This window comes from Manis pentadactyla, chromosome 5, assembly GCF_030020395.1.
Source record: "Manis pentadactyla isolate mManPen7 chromosome 5, mManPen7.hap1, whole genome shotgun sequence".
Classification (NCBI taxonomy): Eukaryota; Metazoa; Chordata; class Mammalia; order Pholidota; family Manidae; genus Manis; species Manis pentadactyla.
Genome location: NC_080023.1, coordinates 174,805,805 through 174,812,009, shown reverse-complemented (window position 1 = coordinate 174,812,009; position 6,205 = coordinate 174,805,805).

Genomic DNA, 6,205 nt, shown 5'->3' with positions numbered 1-6,205 from the left:
CGTCTGCCAGATGATTTGCAGATGAACGGATGAGGGGATGAACAAATGCTTCCCACAGACTAGGCCCTGGCCTGCTGATCTCGGAGAACCCCAGGAAGCCCTGAGAGGCCCTCCCTGACCCGAGGGAAGGCCTGTGAAGACAGGAGCGCTCTGGGAGGCACAGGCAGGTCCCCCCACGCCACTCTCACCCTGTCAGTCAGCACGGAGTGGACTGCATTGGAGCTGGCCTTCCCAGGACAACGCAGGGAGTCACAGGCCACACGGATGAAGATGGGCAGTCCGAGGCCCTGGAGTTGCCCTTCACGTCTCAGGACACTTGTGGTCAACTTAAAACATGTGCACAAATCCTTTGACATTCTTCCCATAAAAGGTGGAGTTGAATACCACAGACCCTTGAGCCTCAGTGACCCACTTCTGAATAAATAGAAAGCAGCAGAAACGACGGGAGTTATAAAAGGTCGGAAAGCCTCCACCTGGTTTTGCCTGGGGACACTTGTCCTCTGAAAAAAGTCATTGAGCTGGGAGGTGGCCAAGCAGGCCCACACAGGTCACATGGAGTGAGTGACATGGAGGGTGACGGAGGCCCGGCAACCAGCAGCCAACACCAGCTAAAGACGTGAGTGGCCTTGAGGGGGTCAGAGCCCCCAGACATAAGACTTCCAGATGAGTACCACCAGCTGCCCGGCCTGAATCCAACCAAGGGAGCCCAGGAGCACAGTAAACAGTTGTCTTACACCAGTCACTTGGGGAATTTGTTACAAAGCTGTAGCAACTAAAAAAGTAGTCAAACCCCCAGAATCAAGCTGCTGTGAAAGTTTCTCCTCCACCACCCCCCCAAGCCCACTTCCATCCTGCCCAGTCCTTGAGTCCAAGTCAGGGAGTGGAGGGTGAAAGACGCCATCCTGGAGGGTCAGTTGTCACCAGGCAGATCAAACTTGCTGTAGGGGCCTTTGCTTCATTTGTTTGCTCTCCATGCTTTGAAAATTAGAAATCCCACAACCAGGATTATCTTCTGTTCCTGTTGAGCTGGAATTTCTATCATTTCATTATCACCTCTTTCCCTGGAATTAAAATACCATCACCTACAAAATAAAAATCTCTTGCTTTGATCAGGGGATGGCTGGAGAAAGAGCAAACATAGCCATAGCTAAAAAGAGAAGCAGGGTAAAGGCCACTTCCTGGTGTTGTCAGACCACCACTGGGCGTGTGCCTCCTGCAGCCTGCGCCGAACCCAGCACACCCTGGTGAGCCCACCAGGCGCCCGTGGCCGTGAAGGCCAGCATGGTGCTGGCCCTGCCCTGCCCTCAGCCTTCTAATCTAGTTGCAAGAAGCAAGTCCAGGGATAAAGAACCAAGCGTACAGGGTGCTGGGAACAGAAGATAACCATGTAGAATTGAGAAAAGAAGAGAACATGGTCATCTGGGCAGTCGGAGGCAGGATTTTACTTGGTCCTCACAGCAACTTGAGCACGGTGACTGGAGGAGGCGCCGGCGACGCCAGCCAGCACCCCACTCACGCGGGAGCAGCCCCTGCCTTCCTGCCCTTCCCCAGGTCGTCTGAGCCTCCTGGGAAACATGAGACTGGGGGTGTCTTGGACTCTCCAAGACTCTCCCATTTTGTGCTAAGAGGGAGCAGACCACAGGCTTAGAGCCTTGGACAGGATATTTTTTTCCCATTTTCTTTAATTGTGATAAAATACATGGAACAAAATTTACCACAGTAGCCACTTTTAAGTGTATAATCGCATAGTATTAAGTACATTCACACTGTGGAAACATCACCGCCACCCGTCTCCGGAGATCTTTCACCTTCTAAGACTGAAACCCCATCCCCACTAGACAATGACCCCCATTCTCTCCTTCCCCAGCCCAGGCACTCACCATGCTACTTTGAATCTATCTCTACAATTCTGACACCTCTGAGCACCTCATATAAAATGGAATCATATAGTGTTCCTTTTTTTGATCAGCTTATTTCACTTAGCATAATGTCCTCAGGGTTCATCCACGTTGTGTCCGAATCTCCTTCCCTTCTAAGGCTGCATAGGATCCCGTTGTGCGGATGGACCACCTTCTGCTTCTCCACTCACCTGTCAATGGGCATTTGGATTGTCCCCATGGTTTAGCTTTTGTGAATAACACAGCTGTGAACATGAGTGTGCAAATATCTCTTTGAGACCCTGATTTCAATTCTTCGGGGTATATACCCCAGAAGTGGAATTGCTGGATCATGTGGACATTCTATTTTTAATTTTCTGAGGAACCTGCATACTGTTTTTTCCACAATGGCTGAACCATTTGACACTGTGTATTTTATATTCCCACTAGCAGTGCCCAAGGGCTCCAATTTCTCCACATCCTTACAAACGCTTGTTGTTTTCTGTTTGTTTGTTTTTTTAATAGTAGCCATCCAAGTGAGTATGACGTGGTATCTCATTGTAGTTTTGGCTTGCATTTCCCAAGTGATTAGGGATCTTGAACATCCTTTCATGTGCTGCCTTGGAAAATCTGAGGCTTGGGCTTGGACCTCTTGTGGTTTGGTCCCCCGAGCTGGGTGTGGGGGAGAAGGAGGACAGGGAAATCACGGGTGGGTGGACAATCAGTGCTGCCAGCACCTCCTGTTTCTGCTGGGCTGTGTCCACTTAACGTGCACTGGTTGATTTGTTAATCACCACTTTCAGGCCACTGTGGGGACGGCTGTTTTGCCCACCCATCCACCCCTGCTTTCGGGCCACAGCGCTTTGGTTCTTCTCTGTTGTGTGGTCAGGTGGGTCTGGGACTCCACGGTAGGCTTCTGACTGAGATCTGGCCGACCAATAGATGCCACCCACTCGGCCACAATGACCAGTTCAGGGCTGGGCCAGGTTGGACAAATCAGCGTCCGTCCCAGGATTTTTGCTAAACCACTGGAGAAAAAAGTCTTTATCACTGGGATTGTGGAGAAGAAAGGAAATGTGCCTAAAGCTACTGGCAGCCATCTTGCCACCACGAAGCAAGAGCCTGCCTGAGGGTGGACCCAACACAGAGGAAAATGGAGTCAGGACCTGGAGAGACTGGGAGGGGGGTGGGGGTGGTCCTGGTTTTAATCACTGTTTTTCCCTTGTGACAATTCCACAAGATTTGTACTATCATTATCCCCATTTTATAGATGAAAACCTGAGGTTCAAAAAGGTTAAAGTGACCAGTCCATGGTCAAACAACTATTAAGTGGCAGCCTCAGAATTCAGATTCTGTTCTATCCAATTCTAGGGACAGAGTTCATAACCATCAGGCGGAGCTGCTCTGTGATGCATTCCCTGGGTTTATAATCATGCCCGTTTTCCTCTCTGTGTCACTGAGTCGTTGCCTCTCCATCTGCCTAGCTTCCTCTTCCGCACATGCTCTGATGGAAGGTCATGCAGAGGAATGGGCACCACGTGCTTCCTCTGCAAAGCACACTCGTAAGTGGTCCTTCTCCCCCCCTAAAGCTTGCCAGCACTCCTTGATCATTCTTTGCTGCCTCTGCCATCAACTGTGCCCCGAAGTGACATATCAGGCTACTTCTGGGCCTTAGCCAAGTGAATGGCTGGGTTGTTGTTTATTTTTCATCAACTTTTTCCAAGCTGGCCAATGTGCAGCTGTATCTTTGAGACTGTAGCTCTCTCTCAAATTTTCATTCAAAATCCAGCCATTAAGAATATTGCGATTCATCTGGATAAGCGTCCCCTCAAGTTGCCCCTTCATGTGCTTTGTGACTCTTTTGAAGATTGTTTTCCCTTAAGTTTAGGGGATTTAAGTGAGAGTAACATAACACATGATGTAGTTTTCCATTACCCTGAGCTTCTTACCCCCATGCACCCTAATCAGCGGAAACCCCGGATTTGCTCAGAAACCAGATAATTAAGTGCTTTCCCATGTTGTCCAAGTCTTAGCCGTGCACCTCCTCACCATCACGTGGCTCATGGTAAGTCACTGGAGGAGGGACTAGGCTCTAAATTCCTTGCTTTAAAAGTAACATAGATCATATATGAAGTTCCCACTCAAATAAAATTATCAAAGTGTATTTCCAACTTCAGTCTTGCCAATGACATGCTCACTAAGAGAAATCGGTTGATGCCCAAAAGGAACGTGACAGTGAGTCTGACAAAATTGTAAGAGCTCTGAACTCCCTTCCTGTGCTTTCTGTTGCGGCCACTTGCTATTGCCCCTTTGACGTCCTGTTCCTCATGGCATGGTATGGACTCTATCTCTCTGTATTCCTTGGGGGAACCACCTCTCCCCACACTCTGTGTGGTTTGGGTGGGGCTTTAGGGCCAGACTTATGTTTCTGGAGTAATCGGTCAGAGCATCACATTGCCTCTGAGATGGGCAGACCTCCAGAATTATAAGATAATATATTTGTGTTGTTTAAAGCCACTGCCTTTGTGGTAATTTGTTACAGGAGGAAGAGGAAATTAACACAACCCTGAATACAGTGATTGGCTGGGGGATAGGCCCATGAGCCAAGCCCACCCCTTTCAGGACCAGTGGCATTCAGCTCTGAGGCTCTTCTGTTTTTCTATGGGATGGCTGAGAGCCGGATGACGCTTGGAGGGGCAGGCAGCCTTCTTGGGGCCATCACCATGAGGGGAAACACCTGTCTAAGCCTGGAGCCAACACAGAAAGTAGAAGGAGCTCAGATTAAGTCTCCAGCCCCTGTATCCAACATGGCACCCTGGACGTCACCTACGTCAACCAGTACCTTCCCCTTTGTTTAAGCCAGTTCAAATTAGGCTTCTGCCCCTTGCAGTCAAAAGCATCCTGACATGTTTTAGCTCAGCTTATTGTGACGTAAGAGTAGGTTATCGAGATGCCTGTTGCAGGGGTGAGGGGTCAGAGAGTGTTGGCCAGCAGGGGATGCATCGACTGCTGGTTGTCTCAAGACACAGCAGCAGGACGGGCATGCTGGGTGACTCGGTGAAGGATAAGAAGTGCACCCAAAATAAATCTTTACAACTTCCCTAGAAAGACTGAGGTTCCACACTTCTGGCTGGCAAGACACGAGTGCTCACTCAAAAACCGTGTCTTAGGGCAGCAGAACTGAGCAGTGGGCAGGGAGGGAGAGCTATCTGAAGCCTGAAGCAACATACTGTCCAACCATCATTGCAGTGCAGCCTGGAGCCTCCAGTTGCCTAACACAAGCAGCATACATAGAGGGACTGTGTCCTGATGGAAGGGCACAGAAACTCCACCTTCAACAGCATCAGCCCTCAGTGAAGCAGACTGGAAATCTCTGTCTTGCTTTTCTTCCGTAATGCCTCCAGCTCATACCTTTCCCATGCCCTCCTAGGAGCCCCCACCCAGACCAGTTACACATACACACGCCCACTCTCAACTTATCTCCAACAACATGTGTGTGCTTTAACTGGTGCCTTCAATGCCTTACCTAAAGGTGAGAATTTCAGGCATCCTAGCAGGTTAATAGCAGAAATACTTTTGAGCAAGTTAAGTCAACATGCCACAAACACACCTGCCTGTTTTACCTAGCTTTAAGTAGCCTTGACTTTTATCAGAGGAATTTTTCACAAACTATCCTTCTAAAGCTCATAGAGTGGTGGGTCCCTGTGCTCACCAACTGCTACCAATCACTGGATTTGGGAAACTTGATTCCAGCAGCTGTCAAATGCCTGTTTGCACAATAAAAATATTCACAAAAGCTCCCCTCCATTCCCTCTACCTCATGGCATTAATCCCACTCAAAGCCACTTCAAAACCCTAATGCTGCCCCTTCTAGAAAGTTCTGTCTGATTTTCTTGTTTAAAGGGAATATCTTCTGACTCTTTTCTAAGCTGATAAGACATTTAGGCTGGTAGCAAAGCATATTGGTTACACTCACGGGCTTTGGAGTCAAACAGACCTGGACTGAAATCCTGATAACCCCAGCCCTTGTTTAGCTGTATAACAAGTCACTTCCCCTCTCTGAGTCTCAGTTTCTTCATCTTTGAAATGGGGATGATGGTAGTAACTACCTAGTATGGTTGCTGCATGGATTCAGTGAGAATGTAGGTGAAGCATTGAATATAACGCCTGACACAAAACCAGTAAGCATTCAGTAGATGTCATTCGGCAGTGGAGGTAGTTCCAGTTATACTTGTGTGCTTTCCCACTAGGCTGGACGTCCTTGGGGGTGGTCTATTCATCATCGGTTGCCACAGGAGTGTGCGTAATGACCGCCCTGCAAACCAAAA